Raw genomic sequence first — 20,833 nt, 5'->3', positions numbered from 1 at the left:
AAAGAACTGGCCGGGTGCACTAGCTCATGCCTGTAATCCCAGCACTTTGGGAGGCCGAGGCGGGTGGATTACCTGAGGTTGGGAGTTCAAGACCAGCCTGGCCAATATGGTGAAACTCCATTTCTACGAAAAATACAAAAATTAGCCAGGCGTGGTGGTGGCTGCCTGTAATCCCAGCTACTTGGGAGGCTGAGGCAGGAGAATCACTTGAACCCGGGAGGCGGAGGTTGCAGTGAGCCGAGATCGCGGCACTGCACTCCAGCCTGGGCAACAGAGGGAGACTCCGTCTCAAAAAAAAAAAAAGAAAAAGAAAGGACCTTGAACTTTGTGCCTTTCGAGTTAGCCTTGCTTTTAATTTGATGTAGTGTGTAGTCTAAATGGATTCAGTTTTGTCATTTATAGGGTAGGCCTTGGGGCAGGGACCAGGTTTTGACATGTACTTATCAGCTTATACTATACTCTCAATATTTAGAAAATAATAATTAATGGTTGGGTATTGAGTGTTTGGCACAAAATCCTGACTCTGAGTATAATTAACTTTAAGAGCTATTTTGGTGTCTGATGAACGCTTTTCATAGCTTCTTAAATGAGTCACGAATGTATCCCATGGCTGAGACATGTTGAAATTTAGAATACACAAATATAAATTGCCTAATGAACATGAACATCATGTGATTCTAATTTAAAAACTGTAAAAGACTGGGCACAGTGGCTCACACCTGTAATCCTAGCACTTTGGGAGGCCAAGGCAGGTGGATCACTTGAGCACAGGAATTCAAGACCAGCCTGGATAACATGGTGAAATCCCATCGCTACAAAAAACAAAAAAATTAGCTGGACGTGATGGCATGTGCCTGTAGTCCCAGCCACCTGGAAGGATGAGGTAGGAGGATGGTTTGAGCTCAGGAGGCGGAGGTTGCAGTGAGCAGTGATCACACCACTGCACTCCAGCCTGATGGACAGAGCCAGACCCTGTCTCAAAAACAAACAAGTTGTAAAAATACTGGAATTGGTATCATCAAGATTGGATTCAGTGTTTGGAAGCCCTAAACGCTGAAACACCCATGTATGAAATTAAATAAAAAGAAAAACATGAAATAACTTAGCCAGGTGTAGTGATGTGTGTCTGTAGTCCCAGCTACTTGGGAGGCTGAGGCAGGAGGATGGCTTGAGCCCAGAAATTCAAGGTTGCAATGGGTCATGATCATGTCACTGAACTCCAGCCTGGGCAACAGAGCAAGACGTTGTCTCAAAACCCAAAAACAAAAACAAAAAAATTGCTTGATAACTATTTCAACACTTTTTTTTTTTTTTTGAGACAGAGTCTCACTCTGTCACCAGGCTGGAATGCAGTGGCGCAGTCTTGGCTCACTGCAACCTCTCCCTCCCAGGTTCGAGTGATCCTCCTGCCTCAGCCTCCTGAGTAGCTAGGACTACAGGCATGTGCCACCACGCCCAGCTAATTTTTGTATTTTTAGTAGAGACAGGGTTTCACCATGTTGGCCAGGATGGCCTCGATCTCTTGACCTTGTGATCCACCCGCCTCGGGCTCCCAAAGTGCTGGGATTACAGATGTGAGCCACTGCGCCCAGTTCAACACATTGTTTTTTTTTTTTTTTTTTTTTTTTTTTGAGACAGAGTCTCGCTCTGTCGCCCAGGCTGAAGTGCAGTGGCACATGTCAGCTCACTGCAAGCTCCACCTCTCGGGTTCAAGCCATTCTCCTGCCTCAGCCTCCCGAGTAGCTGGGACTACAGGCACCTGCCACCACACCCAGCTAATTTTTTGTAATTTTAGTAGAGACGAGGTTTCACCGTGTTAGCCAGGATGGTCTCAATCTCCTGACCTCGTGATCCATCAGCCTTGGCCTCCCAAAGTGCTGGGATTACGGGCGTGAGCCACCGCGCCCGGCCCTCAACACATTTTTTATAAAAATGTGGAATTATTTCTAAATAACTATGTGTGTGTGTGTGTGTGTGTGTGTGTGTATGCAAATGTGCAGACAGGTATGCTCTAGGCCTGCCCTTGCTTGGCCAGGCCCAGGAGAATGTGCTTACTTTGCTTTTTTGGGTGCACCTTTTGCAACACCCTTTTTGGGTGTTCATTAGAACCCAGGATGTAGAGTAGACTGTGTAGACTTGGGTTCCTATCATGGAAACTCTAGGTGGGTAAGGCGGCAACCGAGAAAGCTACAGCCAAGTGTCAACTACTTTGTGACCATCTCAAGGGAGAGAGCTGTGCCAGGTATCTTCCAATTTATATGATAGGAGCTTAGTTTTATACTTGTGATGAGAATTTTGCCCAAGCTTGATCCTGACTGAGAAGCAAGTAAGCAGTTCCTGAAGGCCTTATGTGGTTGTTCTCAACTTCTTCACCAAACTCCCACCAGATTTTATTATCCCACCCCCTATTCCTGACTTGGATTTTTTTTTCCCTAATTTTAAAAAACTGCATTTAATATGTAAGTTTGTTGCACTGGACATGGTGGCTCATGCCTTGTAATCCCAGCACTTTGGGAGGCCAACCTGAGTAGATCACTTGAGCTCAGGAGTTCAAGACCAGCCTAGGCAACATGGTGAAATTTCATCTCTACAAACAATACAAAAATTAGCCTGGCATGGTGGCACATTCCTGCAGTCCCAGCTACTCCGAAGGCTGAGGGAGGAGGATGGCTTCAGCCTGGGAGGCAGAGGTTGCAGAGAGCTGAGATCTCACCACAGTGCTCAAGCCCGGGTGACAGAGTGAGACTCTGTCTCCGAAAAAAAAAAAAAAAAGGAAAAAATCCCTTTTAGGATGGGAAATTAAGAAAATAAGATCATGATCAGTGTTAAACTACCCAAATAAAAAATTGCAGAGAAAAAATAGACAAAAATTACTTTAAAGAAACAGAATGGGCCGGGGGCAGTGGCTCATGACTGTAATCCCAACACTTTGGGAGGCTGAGGCGGGTAGATCACCTGAGGTCAGGAGTTAGAAACCAGCCTGGCCAACATGACAAAACCCCGTCTCTACTAAAAATACAAAAATTAGCCGGGCGCGGTGGTGGGCGCCTGTAATCCCAGCTACTTGGGAGGCTGAGGCAGGAATATTGCTTGAACCCGGGAGGCAGAGGTTGCAGTGAGCCGTGATCATGCCATTGCACTCCAGCCTGGGCGACAGAGCAAGACTCCGTCTCAAAAAAACAAAAAAAAGAAGAAGAAGAAAAAAAAAGAAATGGAATGGCTCCAGATCAGAGCAAACTGTGACTGTACGTATTAAGAGTGCAATCTGAAGGAAGCAGGTTTGTTAGCCTGGGCAGTTGTTATAAAAGGAGAATCTCTAAGATTCTCCCAGCACTTTGGGAGACCGAAGTGGGAGGATCCCTTGAGGCCAGGAGTTCTAGACCAGCCATGGGCAACACAGTGAGACATCATCTCTATGAAAATAATAAATAAATAAATAAATAAATAAATAGCTGAGCATGGTGGCATGCACCTATAGTCCCAGCTACTTGGGAGGCTGAGGTGGGAGCATCACTTGAGCCCAGGAGTTTTGAGTTCAAGGTTACAGGGAGCTGTGATTCTACTGCTGCACTCCAGCCTGGGCAACAGAGTGAGACCTTGTCTTTACAAAATCAAAAAATACTAAATTTTGGCAGTGCACATTTGTGATATGGTGAAATATATATTCTGGTCTTTGTCCCAGTTTCCTGACGTGCAGCTCCTAAAACCCTTGGAATCTCTGGAGTGATAGGACTGTCTTTCATATGCTAATGAGATGACTGGTGGCTGACAGCCCTTAGGTAGGTACTTTCAGGATGGGCCCTGGTCACCTAAAAGACCAAGGCATGATTAGAGGAATAGGACTTTTGGCCCCATCCCCTAGCGTCGGAGGACATGAGTGGGGCTGAAGACTGATCTGATCACCAATGGCCAATGATTTAATCAATTAAGCCTATGTAATGAAGCCTCCATAAAAACCTAAAGAGACTGAGTTTGGGGAGCTTCCAGATAGCTGCACAGATAGAAGTTCCTGGAGAGTGGCATGTCCAGAGAGGGCATGGAAGCTCTGTGCCCCCTTTGCCCTTTGCATCTCTTCCATCTGGCTGCCATCTGTATCATAAGTAAAGAGTTTCCCTGAGTTCTGTGAGCTGCTCTAGCAAATTATTAGAACCTGAGAAGAGTTCGTGACAACTCCATTACAGCCAGTTGTTCAGAAGTTCCAGAGGCTTGAACTTGTGACTGGCATGTGAGTGGGAGGAAGCCCTATAAGACTGACCTCAACCTGTGGGATCTGATTCGGTCTCCAGGTAAACAGTGTAAGAATTGAATTGAATTAGAAAACACACAGCTGGTGTCTGCAGGGGAACCAGCTGCAGAATTAATTGCTTGGTGTGCATGGGAAAACTCCCTACACATCTGGGGTCACAGAAGTATTCTGTGTTATTACAGTAGGAAAAAAATGAGTTTGTTTTTTGTTTGTTTATTTATTTATTTATTTGAGACAGAGTGTTGCTCTGTCGCCCAGGCTGGAGTGCAGTGGCGCGACCTCAGCTCACTGCAACCTCTGCCTCCCGAGTTCAAGCGATTCTCCTGCCTCAGCCTCCTGAGTAGCTGGGACTACAGGCACCTGCCACCACACCCGGGTACTTTTGTGTGTGTGTGTGTGTGTGTATTTTTTTAGTAGAGAAGGGATTTCACCATATTGGGCAGGCTGGTCTCAAACTCCTGACCTTGTGATCCACCCACTTCGGCCTCCCAAAGTGCTGAGACTACAGGCATGAGCTACCGCACCCGGCCAATTTTTTTCTATATCCTCTTTTTTGAGACGATGTCTCACTGTGTTGCCCAGGCTGGAGTGCAGTGGCACGATCTTGGCTCACTGCAGCCTCTGCCTCCCGGGTTCAAGCGATTCTCTGCCTCAGCCTCTTGAGTAACTGGGATTACAGGCGCCCACTACCACGCTCGGCTAATTTTTGTCTTTTTAGTAGAGATGGGGTTTTGCCAATTTGACCAGGCTGGTCTCGAACTCCTGACATCAGGTGATTTGCCTGCCTCGGCCTCCCAAAATGCTGGGATTACAGGCATGAGCCACTGCGCCCAGCGTGATTTTTTTCTACATCCTTATACCATCCAGCCACTTTCCAGGGAAGAGAAAATCTCAAACTGTGGTATTTATGGTTCCACTGGTAAGACTATGTTTATTGAAGGGATACTACCTGTTTATTTTAGCTGGGTTCCATTAAGCTTTTAAGTGACTACCTGCCACTGGTATGATTCCAGGGTGAGCAAGCCACATCCTAATTATAAGTTGGTTCCCTGTGTAGGTCACCTCACAGGGAAAGCGTATGCTGGTCACACTAAGAGTACTACTCTGGCTACTTGGGAGGCTGAGGCAGGAGAATGGTGTGAACCTGGGAGGCAGAGCTTGCAGTGAGCCGACATCGCGCCACTGCACTCCAGTCTGGGTGACAGAGCGAGACTCCGTCTCTCACACACACACACACACACACACACACACACACAAAAGAGTACTACTCTGGCCTGTGTGACTGTGATAATTCTCAGTACCAATTAACACATTGTCCCTGTTTGTTCACCAGGCTCTATGAGTTTGGTTAACATGAGAGATGATCTCAAGTGGGCTGACAAAATGGGGTTTTGAAGCCAGCAAGGCCGAGAGCCAAGGAACATCAGCAAGGAATGCATCCTTTAGACTCTTGGAGGACAGGGTGTGTGCAATTTATCTCTCCCCAGCTTGCTGCACATGGCCTGTCCCCAGTAGAAGCTCAGTGTTCATTTATCTGAACTAGACATCCTTAATAGTAAGGCCCATTTTATAATTGCAATCTTATTTTATAACTAATCAAAGCATATGATCACCAAAGTTTTTTTAACCTAAAAAAATTTACTCACGTAAGCTGGGCACAGTGGCTCATGTCTGTAATTCCAGCACTTTAGGAGGCTGAGGAGGGCGGATCACTTGAGCCCAGGAGTTCAAGACCAGCCTAGCCAACATGGGTAAACCCTGTCTCTACTAAAAATACAAAAATTAGCCAGGCATGGTGGCGCATGCCTGTAGTCCCAGCTACTTAGGAGGCTGAGGCATGAGAATCGCTCGAACCTGGGAGGTGGTGGTTGCAATAAGCCGAGATCACGCCACTGCACTCCAGCCTGCCTTATGGAGTGAGACTCTGTCTCAAAAAAAAAAAAATGTACTCAGGTAATATATATTTTTAAGAAAAATTATAAAATGGTTATAAGTAAAAAGAAAAAATAACCATACATATTTTTATTACTTAGAGAAAACCATTGTTAACCTTTTGGTATGGGTGGGCGTGTGCCTCACGCCTGTAATCCCAGCACTTTGGGAGTATGAGGCAGGCGGATCACGAGGTCAGGAGATCGAGACCATCCCTGGCCAACATGGTGAAAACCTGTCTCTACTAAAAATACAAAAATTAGCTGGGTGTGGTGGTGGGCGCCTGTAGTCCCAGCTGCTCGGGAGGCCGAGGCAGAAGAATCGCTTGAACCCAGGAGGCAGAGATTGCAGTGAGGTGAGATCATGCGGCCTGGCAACAGAGCAAGACTCCATCTCAAAAACAACAACAACAACAACAACAACAAACATTTTGGTATATACCCTTTCAGATATTTTTGTATGTGTACAAATGCATATATATTTAAATATACATATATTCTTACACAAACGGAATCTTACCATAATGCAGTTTTGTAGCTTGCCTTTTTTTTACTTACATAGAAAATGAAAATTTTTCTATGTCAATAAAAATAAATAATCTATGATTTTTTTTTTTTTGAGACAGAGTCTCACTCCATCACCCAAGCTGGAGTGCAGTGGCTTGATCTCAGCTCACTGCAACCTCTGCCTCCCGGGTTCAAGTGATTCTTGTGCCTTAGTCTCCCAAGAAGCCGGGATTGCAGGCGCCCGCCACCACACCAAGCTAATTTTTTTGTACTTTTAGTAGAGACAGGGTTTCGCCATGTTGGCCAGGTTGATCTTCAACTCCTGAGCTGAAATGATCTGCCCACCTCAGCCTCCCAAAGTACTGGGATTACAGATATGAGCCACTGCACCCAGCCTATGAAATAATTTTTAATGACTGCATAGTGTTCCTCAATATGTATGTACCATAACTGAAACATTCTTCTCTTATTAACCATTAAGTTGTATCCATTTTTTATTATACACAACACTTTAAATAACACATTTATTACTTTTGCAGAATAAATTCCTATACAAGATCTTGCTAGGTCAAAGTATATTCATGTTTTATATATTTTGATATATAGCCAAATTGTGTTCTAGAGGGCTCATTTTTCCACTCTAGACTGTCTGCAGCTTAATATCACCTGACATTGGCCAGGTGCAGTGGCTCATGCCTATAATCCCAGCTTTTTGGTAGGCTGAGGTGGGCGGATCACTTGTGGTCAGGAGTTCAAGACCAGCCTGGCCAACATGGCGAGACCCCGTCTCTACTAAAAATACAAAAAAAAAAAAAAAAAAAAAAAAAAAGAAAGCTGGGCATGGTGATGTGCGCCTGTAGTCCCAGCTACTCGGGAGGCTGAGTCAGAGAATTGCTTGAACCCAGGAGGCAGAGGTTGCAGTGAGCCAAGATCAAGCCACTGCACTCCAGCCTGAGTGACAGAGCAAGACTCTGTCTCAAAACAAACAAACAAACAAACCCCAGTATCACTTGACATCCCTGGAGCTTAGGGCCACTACAACCCACAGGATCCTCAGCAACTAATTGGAAATCCAGATTCAGCTTTGTAATCAGCCTCCCTTTCCTCCTCCAATCCCAGCCTCATCCCTCCAAACCTGAGCTACAGCATCTCCCTCCCTCCTCTTTTCCTTCCTTCCTTTCTTCCTTCTCTCATTCTTTCCAGGTCTTGCAGTTCCTTTGGGGAAGCTATGAATGCCTCTGGAGTAGAAGTGCCCAGTTTAATTTCAGTTTAAGATTAACAACAAATGTTTCATGGGACAATAGTATAAATAATTGTTACTATAAAAATTATCTGAATTGAAGTTTAGTTGGGTGTTCTATATTTTTATATGCCAAATCTGGCGACTCTGTCTGTGGATTCTTTTTTTTTTTTTTTTGAGACAGAGTTTTGCTCTTGTTGCCCAGGCTGGAGTGCAATGGTGCAATCTTGGCTCACTGCAACCTCTGCCTCCCGGGTTCAAGCAATTCTTCTGCCTCAGCCTCCCAAGTAGCTGGGATTACAAGTGCCAGCCACCACGCCTGGCTTTTTGTTTTGTTTTGTTTTTTAGTAGAGTCAGGGTTTCACCATGTTGGTCAGGCTAGTCTTGAGCTCCTGACCTCAGGTGATCCACTCGCCTCAGCCTCCCAAAGTGCTGGGATTACAGGCGTGAGCCACTGTGCCCAGCCTATCTGTGTATTCTTTTTTTTAGACAGTTTCACTCTTGGTGGCTAGAGTGCAGTGGTGCAATCTCAGCTCACTGCAACCTCCGCCTCCCAGGTTCAAGCGATTCTCCTGTCTCAGCCTCCTGAGTAGCTGGGATCACAGGCACCCGCCACCACGCCTGGCTAATTTTTTTGTATTTTTAGTAGAGACAGGGTTTCACCATGTTGGCCAAGCTGGTCTCGAACTCCTCACCTCAGGTGATCCACCCTCCTCGGCCTCCCAAAGTGCTGGGATTACAGGCGTGAGCCACCACACCCGTCCCTATCTGTGTATTCTTTAATCGGATGACATCTGCCCTAAGTCTAGCAAGATTCCTCAAAATGTCTAATATTTGCATACCTCTCTTCTCTATCTTCAGTGCTGATGAAAAGTTTTCCTTGCTTTTCATCTTTAGTCTTTTCATTTTTTTTGAATTGGGAGGGAGAGGAATCAACCATGTCTTCTTAAGCTGCCATCTTTTTCTAAAAGTATAAAAATCATTATTTTATTTATTTATTTTTATTTTTATTCTTGAGACAGAGTTTTGCTCTTGTTGCCCAGGCTGGAGTGCAATGGCGCTATCTCTGCTCACCACAACCTCCACCTCCCGGATTCAAGTGATTCTCCTACCTCAGCCTCCCGAGTAGCTGGGATTACAGGCATGCGCCACCATGCCCAGCTAATTTTGTATTTTTGGTAGAGACAGGGTTTCTCCATGTTGGTCAGGTTGGTCTCGAACTCCCGACCTCAGGTAATCTGCCCGCCTTGGCCTCCCAAAGTGCTGGGATTACAGGCGTGAGCCACCGCGCCAGGCCTAAAAATCATTATTTTAAAAAGATGACTTTGAAGATTATGAGATTGTTCATGACATATTATTTGGAAACAATAGATTACAAAGCATGTGTTATGGTGCATTTCAGTTTAAAGTATATTACTTTAAAATGGTAGGAATAATTTTAGTAAGATTCTATAGTCAGATCCCAATTAAACTCCTGATTCTGCCTTTCCATCAGTTTTTTTTTTTTTTTTTTTTTTTTTTTCCGAGACGGAATCTTGCTCTGTCACCCAGGCTGGAGTGCAGTGGCACGATCTCGGTTCACTGCAAGCTCCGCCTCCCGGGTTCACGCCATTCTCTTGCCTCAGCCTCTCCGAGTAGCTGGGACTACAGGCGCCTGCCACCACGCCCGGCTAATTTTTTGTATTTTTAGTTAGAGATGGAGTTTCACCATGGTCTTGATCTCCTGACCTTGTGATCCGCTCACCTTGGCCTCCCAAAGTGCTGGGATTACAAGCGTGAGCCACGGTGCCCGGCCTCCATCAGTTTTATGTTGGACAATTTAGCCTTTCTAAACCTTTTTCTCATCTTTAAAGGGGGCATACAATCACTTTTGTAAGTTTATTTCAAGTGAGGAGCTATCAGGCACAGTGCCTGGCGCATCCCAGGCCTTCTCTACTTGTACACTGAGTAGGAAAGCACAAGGCAGTCTTAATGCTTGGCTTGCTCTGTAGTTTATTCAATTTTTGCTTTTTTGTGACACATTCTAGGGAGTCTTAGATTAAATTTAGGCATACTATTATCCAGGCTCAGTGGCTCACACCTGTAATCCCAGCACTTTAGGAGGCTGAGGCGTGTCGGCCACCTGAGGTCAGGGGTTCGAGACCAGCCTGGCCAACATGGTGAAACCCCATTTCTACTAAAAATACAAAAATTATCAGGGTGTGGTGGCACATGCCTGTAATCCCAGCTACTCGGGAGGCTGAGACAGAAGAATTGCTTGAACCTTAGAGGTGGAGGTTGCAGTGAGCCAAGATCACACCACTGCACTCCAGCCTGGGCAACAGAGCAAGACTGACTCAAAAAAAAAAAAAAAGTAGGTGTATTATTTAATCTATTTTCTAGGTCTAGAAAAGCAAAGGCGCTTCAATATTTAGATACCTACTTTCTAAATCATTATGTGTATGTGTGTGTGTACACTTGTGTGTGTTTGTGTGTCTGTGTTTACTATTTCAGTCAAATGCTGTATCATCAAAGTTAGTTGTGTGTGTGAAAGAGAAACTTTGGATTCTAGGTGGACAACCCACTAGATCTTTGAGTAAATATATATAAATGGAGAATAAGAACATTAGTTACTGTTTTGCAGGCTGGAAATGTGGCCCCATTCCCTCTCTAATCTTCTGCTAAGCCAGGCAGGACTTCAAGATCAAGGCCTAGGTAAAAAGTAGGCCTCCCAGGTACTTTACCCTCAGGGTCACACTTTGATTTTACCCTAGGAAGGGTAAATAAAAAGGAAGGGAAACCAAGAGAAAAAGAGCCCTTTATCTATAAATCCTGACCAAGAGTTTCTCCTCGGCTGAACTTTAGTCATGCTCCTCTGACGGTCCTCTGCACTAGGCCTTGGCCCTGTCCTTGCTGGGCCTGCATAGCCCAGTTTCAGTGAGAATCCTGCTCAGTGAGTGTAGTGATACCCTCACACCCTTGATAGCTGGCTTCTTCATCCTCCACCCACAGTGTCTAAGTCCTTGGGTTGCCTTTAGCAACAATCCTATTAAGTTTGTTTAGCAAGAATCCTCTTATCTCCTCTTAGTAATTTTCCATCCATTGACCCCCTCACTCTGCTCCTTGGCTAAAAATTCCCACTTGTCCTTGTTGGATTGAGGGTTGAGCCCAACCTCTCTCCCCCACTCCCAGACTCCATTGCAGCAGTTCCCCAGAATAAAGTCTGTCTTACTGTTCTTTAGCACAGGTCAGAATAATTTTTTCTTTTTTTTCTTTTTTTTTGAGACAGAGTCTTGCTTTGTTGCCCAGGCTGGAGTGCAGTGGTGCAGTCTCAGCTCACTGCAACCTCTGCCTCCTGGGTTCAAGTGATTCTCTTGCCTCAGCCTCCTGAGTAGCTGGGATTACAGACACATGCAACCAAGCCTGGCTAATTTTTGTATTTTTAGTAGAGACGGGGTTTCCCCATGTTGGCCAGGCTGGTCTCAAACTCCTGACCTCAGGTGATCCACCCGCCTCAGCCTCCTAAAGTGTTGGGATTACAGATGTGAGCCACCACACCTGGCCTGAATAATTTTTTCTTTAACAACCCTGACAAATCCACCCCAGGCTATCTCAGGGCTACCTCAGAGAACCACCTTTTTTTTTTTTTTTTTTTTTTGAGATGGAGTCTCACTCTGTCGCCCAGGCTGGAGTGCAGTGGCACAGTCTCAGCTCACTGCAACCTCCGCCTCCTGGGTTCAAGTGATTCTTCTGCCTCAGCTTCTCAAATAGCTGGGATTACAGCCGCACGCCACCATGCCCGGCTAATTTTTGTATTTTTGTAGAGATGGGATTTCACCATGGTGGCCAGGCTGGTCTTGAACTCCTGACCGCAGGTGATCCACCCGCCTCAGCCTCCCAAAGTGCTGAAATTATAGGCGTGAGCCACTGCACCTGGCCAGAGAACCACTTTTTAAAATCCAGAGATTTATTTAATCTTATTTATGTATTTAAAGACAGGGTCTCTTTTTGTCGCCCAGGCTGGAGTGCAGTGGTGCGATCTGGGCTCACTGCAACCTCTACCTTCTGGGTTCAAGTCATCCTCCTGCCTCAGCCTCCTGAGTAGCTGGGATTACAGGCGCCCACCACCGCGCCTGGCTAATTTTTGTATTTTTAGTAGAGATGGGGTTTCACCATGTTGGCCAGGCTGGTCTCGAACTCCTGACCTCAAGTGATCTGCCCTCCTCGGCCTCCCAAGGTGCTGGCATTTCAGGCGTGAGCCACTGCGTCCGGCCAAAATCCAAAGATTTAAATAGGAACAAGCAGGAAAGGAAAGTCCATGGGTGAGCAAATGCTTCCAATCTCTTAGGTCCTTACATTCTTGTTAAACTTCACCCTTAGCAATAATTAAGCCCCAAAGTCTCCTTGACGTGTATATTTTTTTCGCACAGCAAAGGCGTTAGTGTGAGGAAATCCTTGTGCTCCCCCTAGAGGTTAGAGGGCGCATCCAGCACGTCCTGGCAAAGTGTGTGTGGATGGCGCAGGGTGGGTGGGGTGGGGGGATGCTTGTTGTTTTACTATTAAAGTCAGGAAATCAAGGGTTTTGCATTCTCTCTCCAGGGAGCTTTGCAGAGTACCAGAAATGTCTTGTCTGCACCTTCATGCGGTTTATTTTTCAGTCTTTGCTTGTTCTCCACCTGGGACTCATGAAATCGGTAGTTCTGCCCCTTTACAAGTGTTCTTTGATGTAATACCCAGGGAGCCAGAGAACTAGGTCAGGACATTCTATCAAGTACAATCCAAGTATTTTTCCAAGTGGACCACCTGCATAAAAATATCCTGAAGAGTTTGTTTAAAATGAAGAATTCTGGGCCCCACCCCACAACCTTCTGAATTGGCATTTCTGGAGGTGAGGCAATTCTTATGCACATTAAGGTTTAAGAACCACTGCTGTACCCTACTTGAGAAGGAATTTCTCCCTTCTATATCTTGTTTAAAATTATGCTGTAGGATGCTATAATCAAACCCATCAGACAGGGTTACAGATCTAATGAGCCCAATAGAAAGATAACATAAGATGCTAGTCTTTCACTCTGAAAACAGAACCCAGCGGGCAAATCACAAGGTCATGAGTTTGAGACCAGCCTGGCCAACATTGTGAAACCCTGTCTCTACTAAAAATACAAAAAATTATCTGGGCATACTGGCGGGCACCTGTAATCCCAGCTACTTGGGAGGCTAAGGCAGGAGAATCACTCGAACCCGGGAAGCAGAGGTTGCAGTGAGCTGAGATCGCACCACTGCATTCCAGCCTGGGTGGCAGAGCGAGACTCTGTCTCAAACAAAAACAAAAACAACAAAAAACTCTTCCCAATTCAATCCTGTGAATCTAAATCCTCAAATATGTAGAAAATGCTTGTCTCTTTTTTTTTCCTTTTTAAAAAAATTTCTCCCATTTTTAAAATGTTTTCATTGTTGTGGGTACTTAGTAGGTATATATTGGGTTACATGAGAATTTTTTAAAATTTTATTATTATTATACTTTAAGTTTTAGGGTACATGTGCACAATGTGCAGGTTTGTTACATATGTATACATGTGCCATGTTGGTATGCTGCGCCCATTAACTCGTCATTTAACATTAGGTATATCTCCTGATGCTATCCCTCCCCCCTCCCCCCCACCCCACAACAGTCCCCGGAGAGTGATGTTCCCCTTCCTGTGTCCATGTGTTCTCATTGTTCAATTCCCACCTATGAGTGAGAATGTTGCCCAGGCTGGAGTGCAGTGGCGTGATCTTGGCTCACTGCAACCTCTCCTCCCAAGTAGCTGGGACTATGGGCAGTGCCACCACGCCTGGCTAATTTATGTATTTTTAGGAGAGACAGGGCTTTGCCATGTTGGCCAGGCTGGCCTCAAGTGATCCACCTGCCTGGGCCTCCCAAAGTGCTGGGATTACAGCTGGGCCTCCCAAAGTGCTGGCGTGAGCCACCGCACCAGGCCTAAAAATTATTATTTTAAAAAGATGACTGTGCCCAGCCTACATGAGATGTTTTGATACAGGCATGCAATGCATAATAATCACATCAGGGTAAATTAAGTATTCGTCACCTCAAGCCTTTATCCTTTGTGTTACAAACAATCCAATTATACTCTTTTAGTTTTTTAGATTTTATTTTATTTTTTGAGATGGAGTCTCACTGTGTCGCCCGGGCTGCCTGCAACCTCCGCCTCCTGGGTTCAAGTGATTCTCATGCCTCAGTCTCCCGGGTAGCTGGGATCACAGGCATGCTCCACCACACCTGGCTAACTTTTCTATTTTTAGTAGAGACAGGGTTTCGACACATTGGCAAGTCTGGTCTCAAACTCCTGACCTCAAGCCATACACCCGCCTTCCAAAGTGCTGGGATTACAGGCGTGAGCCATCATGCCCAGCCTCTTTTAGTTATTTTTAAATGTACAATTAAATTATTTTGGGGCTGGGTGCAGGGGCTCATGCCTGTAATCCTAGCAGTTTGGGAGGCCAAGGCAGAAGGATCGCTTGAGCCCAGGAGCTCGAGACCAGCCTGGGCAATGTAGCAAGACCTCGTCTCTACAAAAAAATAAACACAATTAGCTGGATGTGGTGGTGTGTGCCTGTAGTCCCAGCTACTTGGGAAGCTAAGGTGGGAGGATCACTTGAGCCCAGGAGGTCGAGGCTGCAGTGAGCTATGATCACACACCACTCCACTCCAGCCTGGGTGACAGAGTGAGACCCTGTTGAAATATATATATATATATATATATATATATATTTTTTTTTTTTTTTACCATAGTCATCCTATTGTGCCAGCAAATTCTAGCTCATTTATTCTTTCTAAACTTTTTTTTTTTTTTTTTGAGACGGAGTTTCACTCTTGTTGTCCAGGCTAGACTGCAAATGGCATGATCTCGGCTCACTGCAATCTCCACCTCCCAGGTTTGAGCGATTCTCCTGCCTCAGCCTCCCAAGTAGCTGGGATTACAGGCACCTGCCACCACACCAGCTAATTTTTTTTTTTTTTTTTTTTTTTTTTTTTTTGGTATTTTTAGTAGAGACAGGGTTTCACCATGTTGGCCAGGCTGGTCTTGAACTCCTGACCTCAGGTGATCCACCCTCCTCGTCCTCCCAGTGCTAGGATTACAGGCATGAGCCACTGTGCCCTATGCTTTCTAAACATTTTTGTACCCCTTAACCATCATCTCTTTCCCTCTGCCCACCAACCCTCCAGCCTCTGGTAACCATCCTTCTACTCTCTATGTCCATGAGTTCAATTGTGTTGATTTTTAGATCCCACAATTGGTCCCTGATGCCTTATTTAGTTCATTTGGGGAGGTCACATTTTCCTGGATGGTCTTGATGTTTATGGGTGTTCATTTGTGTCTGGGCCCAAAACTATTATTTATTGTAGTTTTCACAGTCTGGGCTTGTTTATACCTGTCCTTCTTGGAAAGGCTTTCTAGGTACTTAGAAGGACTTGGGTGTTGTAATCTAAGCTGCCTTAGGGGACACCCCAAACCCAGTAATGCTGTGGCTCTTGCAGACTCGTAGAGGTACCGCCTTGATGTTCTTGGATGAGATCTGGAAGAATTCTCTGGATTACCAGCACAGACACTTCTCTTCCCTTACCTTCTCCCAAAGAGACAGAATCTCTCTCTCTCTCTCTCTCTCTCTCTGTTCTGAGCCACCTGGAGCTAAGGATGGGGTGACACAAGCACCCCTGTGGCTACCACCACTGGGACTACTCTGGGTCGGACCTCAAGCCAGTACAGAACTGGGTCTCACGTAAGACCCACTGTAACTACGACTTGGCTACTGCCTGTGTTCACTCAAGGCCCTTGAGTTCTACAATCAGCAGGTGGCAAGTCCAGCCAGGCCTGTGTCCTTCCCTTCAGGATGGCAAGTTCCCCCAGGCCCTGGACAGGTCCAGAGGTGTCATCCAAGAGCCCGGACCTGGAATAAAAATCCTTAGAAGCCTACCTGATGTTCTATTGTACTGCAGCTGAGCTGGCTTTCAAACCATGAGATGCCGTCTTTCCAACTCTTTCCTCTCCTTTCCACAGTCAGAGGAGTCTCACCCAGTGGCCACTACTACCACAGGCCCATGGGGAGTACTGCCAGGCTATTAAGGCCCAAGGGCTCTTAAGCTCACTGTACCTGGCTATAAGTTTTATTTAACACTGTTGTTCATGGAAGACATTTGCTGCTCTTTTCGGATCAGCCCAAACTGGGCCTTAGACTATGTCATAGGGCCGAGTGGAGTGGCTCATGCCTGCAACCCCAGCACTTTGAGGCGCTGAGGTGGGTGGATTGCTTGAGTCCAGGAGTTCAAGACCAGCGTGGGCAACATGGTGAAACTCCATCTCTACAAAAAAATACAAAAATTAAATACAAAGATTAGCCGGGCATGGTGGCATGTGCCTGTGGTCCCAGCTACTTTCCTGGCTGAGGGGGGAGAATCACCTAAGCCCAGGAGGTCAAGGCTGCAACCTAGGCCACAGTCTTGAACTCCTGGCCTCAAGTGCCCACCTCAGCCTCCCAAAGTGCTGGAAATACAGGAGTGAGCCACTGCGCCCGGCCTGATCTCTTTTTTTCTATCTCTCTATTTATTATTTCTCTCTAAATCCCTCTAAACTCTGTTCATTACTATTTCTATTTCTATTCCTGTGTAAGTCTCCTGGTGATGAATTATCTTCGCTTTTGTTCATACCAAAGTGTCTTAATTTGCCTTCATTCTTTTTCCCGATGTTTTTATTATGGTAAAGTACACAAACATAAAATTTACCATCTTAAATGTTTTAAAGTGTGCAGTTCAGTAGGGTTTTTTTGTTTTGTTTTCTTGAGATGGCCTCTCACTCTATTGCCCAGGCTGGAGTACAGGGGCATGATCTTGGCTCACTGCAAACTTCCCCTCCCAGGTTTAAGCAATTCTCTTGTTTCAGCCTCCTGAGTAGCTGGGATTACAGGTGCCCACCACCACACCTAGCTAACTTTTGTATTTTTAATAGTATTAAGTACATTCCAATTATTGGGCAACCATTGTAATCACCCAGTGGGTGCTTCCTGCCTGCTGCACAGGCAAAATCAATCCACTGAGACTATGGCATTGCAGTAAAGAAAGCATGTAACTGATGCAAGGCTAGCTATGCCATGAGCGAGACAGAGTTATTAGTCAAATCAATCTCCCAGAAGTCTCAGAGGCTAGGGTTTTTCAAGGAGTTTGGTGAGCAGGGGGCTAGGGAAGGGGGCATTCTGATTGGTTGGGGATGCCATCACAGGGTGTGGAAAACAGTCCAGTCCTGGTGTGATGAGTCGGCTTCTGGGGGAGGACCACTAGAGGTGTCGCTGGTCTGGGTGGGGCCATCCAGTAGCCAGAAATGCAAAAGCCTGACCATGCAGGAATTACACCTATAATTCCAGCACTTTGGGAGGCTGAGGCAGGAGAATCACTTGAGGTCAGGAGTTCGAGACCAACCTGGCCGACATGGTGAAACCCCATCTCTACTAAAAACACAAAAATTAGCTGGGCGTGATGGTGCATGCCTGTAATCCCAGCTACTCAGGAGGGTAAGATGTAAGAATTGCTTGAACCCAGGAGGTGGAGGTCACAATGAACTGAGATCACGCCACTCCACTCTAGCCAGAGTGCGACTCTGTCTCAAAAGAAAGAAAAAAGAAATGCAGAAACCTGAAAAGATATCTCAAAAGGCCAATCTTAGGTTCACAATAGTGATGATATTTACAGGAGTAATTGAGGAAGTTACACATCTTGGGACCTCCGGAGTAATGGCTGGTAATCATTTAACTATGCACATATCTTAGCAGAATTCAGGACCCTCTTACCCTCCTAACTTGGTGGTCTTTCATTAGTTTTACAAGGGAGGTTTAGTTTTGGGGGAAGAGCTACTATCATTTAAGCTATAAACTAAATTTCTCCCAAACTTAGCTTGGCCTACACCCAGGAATATGCAAAGATAGCCAGCCTATGAGGCTAAAAGCAAGATGGAGTCAGCCATGTCAGATTTCTCTTACTGTCATAATTTTGCAAAGGCAGTTTCACCATCACCACCATCCATCACCAGAACTCTTTTCATGTTGCAAAAACTCTATATCCACTAAACAATAACTCTCATTTCTCCTCCCACCAGCTCCTAGCAACCATGATTCTACTTTCTAAGAATTTGACTATGCTAAGTACCTCATACAAATGGAAGCATACAATATTTGTCTTTCTGTGACTGGCTTAATTAGCATAATGTCTTCAAGTTTTATCTGTGTTGTAGCATGTGTCAGAACTTCCTTCTTTTTTAAGGCTGAATAATATTCCATTTTATGTATACATAACATTTTGCTTATCCATTTATCTGCAACTTGAGTTGCTTCCACCTTAGAGCTATTGTGAATAATGCTGGCATGAACATGGGTGTACAAATACCTCTTCAAGACCCTACTTTCTTTTCTTTTTTTTTTTTTTTTGGAGATGGAGTCTCGCTCTGTTGCCCAGGCTGGAGTGCAATGGCGCAATCTCGGCTCACCATAACCTCTGCCTCCCGGGTTCAAGCGATTCTCCTGCCTCAGCCTCCCGAGTAGCCGGGACTACAGGCACGTGCCACCATGCCCAGCTAATTTTTGTATTTTTAGTAAAGATTGGGTTTCACTCTGTTGGCCAGGCTGGTCTCGAACACCTGACCTCATGATCCACTTGCCTCGGCCTCCCAAAATGCTGCGATTACAGGTGTGAGCCACCTTGCCTGGCCAAGACCCTACTTTCAATTCTTTTGAGAATATACCCAAAAGTGAAACTGATGAATCATATGCAAATTACATTTTTAATTTTTAATTTTTTTTTTGAGATGGAGTCTTGCTCTATCGCCAAGGCTGGAGTACAGTGGCATGATCTTGGCTCACTGCAACCTCCACCTCCCAGGTTCAAGAAATTCTTGTGCCTCAGCCTCCTGAGTAGCTGGGATTATAGGCATGTGCCATCATGCCCAGCTAATTTTTGTATTTTTGGTAGAGATGGGGTTTTGCCATGTTGGCCAGGCTGGACTTGAACTCCTGGCCTCAAGTGATCGGCCCACCTCAGCCTCCCAAAGTGTTGGCATTACAGGCATGAGCCACCGTGCCCAGCCCCATTTTTAATTTTTGAGGAACCACCGTAACTGTTTTCTGCAGCAGCTTCACCATTTCACATTCCCACCAACAGTGCACAAGGATTCCAATTTCTCCACATCCTCGACAATGCTTGTTATTTTCTGGAGTTTATTTATTTATATAGTTTTAAAAATGAGATGGAGTTTAGCCATGTTGTTCAGGCTGGTCTCAAACTCCTGAGCTCAAGGGATCTGCCTGCTGCAGCCTCCCAAAATGCTAGGATTACTGGCTTGAGCCACTATGTCCAATCCTGGAGTTTGTTTTGTTTAGAGTAGCCATCCTAATAGTGTGAAGTGGTATCTCACTGTAGTTTTGATTTGCAATCCCCTAATGATTAGTGATGTTCCCCTCCTTTTCTTTTCATTTTGCCTTCTTTTTTTTTTTTTTTTTTTTTTTTGAGATGGAGTCTTGCTGTGTCGCTCAGGCTGGAGTGCAGTGGCGCTATCTTGGCTCACTTCAACCTCTGCCTCCTGGGTTCAAGCGATTCTCCTGCCTCAGCCTCCCGAGTAGCTGGGATTACAGGCACCTGCCACCATGCCCAGCTAATTTTTATATTTTTAGTATAGACGGAGTTTCACCATGTTGGCCAGGCTGGTCTCAAACTCCTGACCTCAGGTGATTCACCTGCCTCGGCCTCCTAAAGTGCTGGGTTACAGGCGTGAGCTACCACACCCGGCTGCCTTCATTCTTAAAGGATGTTTTGCTGGCTATAGAATTCTGGATTGATTGACTTTTTTCTGATCCTATACTTGAAGATATTGTTTCACTGTCTTCTGATATCTATTATTTATAAGAAGAAACAGCATTCATTTGTATCATCATTCCCTGCATATGGTGAGTTGTTTTCTCTGGCTTTCAAGATTTTCTCTTTATCTTTGGTTTTCAGCATTTTGACTATACTGTGTGCAGGTATGGTTTTCTTCATTTTTTTTTTTTTTTGGTGGGGAGAGGGTTACTTAGCTTCTTAAATCTATAAATTTATCTTTCAACCTATTTAGAAAATTTCAACCTCTTTTTCTTCAAAATAATTTTTCTGTCCCATATTCTCTTCCTTGCTTCTGAGACTCCAGTTACACATATTTTAGCTCTTTTGCTATTTCCCCTCAGTTTCCTGAGAGTCTATTCATTCCCGCCCTCTCCCATCCATTTTCTGTCTGTTACTTAGATTGAGTAATTTTTATTGATTTCTCATCAAGTTTTCTGACTTTTTTCTCCTGTCACCTTCAATCTGCTTCTAAGCCTGTCCAGTAAAGCTTTAAATTTCAGATATTAAACTTTTCAATTCTATAATTTACATTTGGTTACTATAGTTTTTATTTCTCTGCTTATATTTTCTTTCATTAATTATGAGTAATATTTTCCTTTATATATGTACTCTGTTTGGCACAATTTTAATAGCTGCTTTAAAGTCTTTGTTATAATTCAACATTTGACACATGTCAGCATCAGACTCTTGAGTACTGGGGTCACATTTCATTTTTATGTCTAGTAATTTCAGATTGTACCTTGGATATTGTAAAAGATACCTTGTAGAAGTTTTGGATTCTGTCACATTTCTCCAAAAGGGTTTGTTTGTTTGTTGTTTTAAGTAGGCAATACATATATCCCTTTCTTCTTTTGTTTAAATGTCAATTTTAGTTTTGCCGGTTGGGTGCAGTGGCTCATGCCTGTAATCCCAGCACTTTGGTAGGTGGAGGCAGGAAAATCACTTGGGCCCAGGAGTTTGAGACCAGCCTGGGCAACGTAGACAGACATCATCTCTACAAAAAATAAGAAATT

The sequence above is a fragment of the Pan troglodytes genome, chromosome 12 (genome assembly GCF_028858775.2).
Source record: "Pan troglodytes isolate AG18354 chromosome 12, NHGRI_mPanTro3-v2.0_pri, whole genome shotgun sequence".
Lineage (NCBI taxonomy): Eukaryota > Metazoa > Chordata > Mammalia > Primates > Hominidae > Pan > Pan troglodytes.
This window is presented reverse-complemented; position numbering follows the sequence as displayed.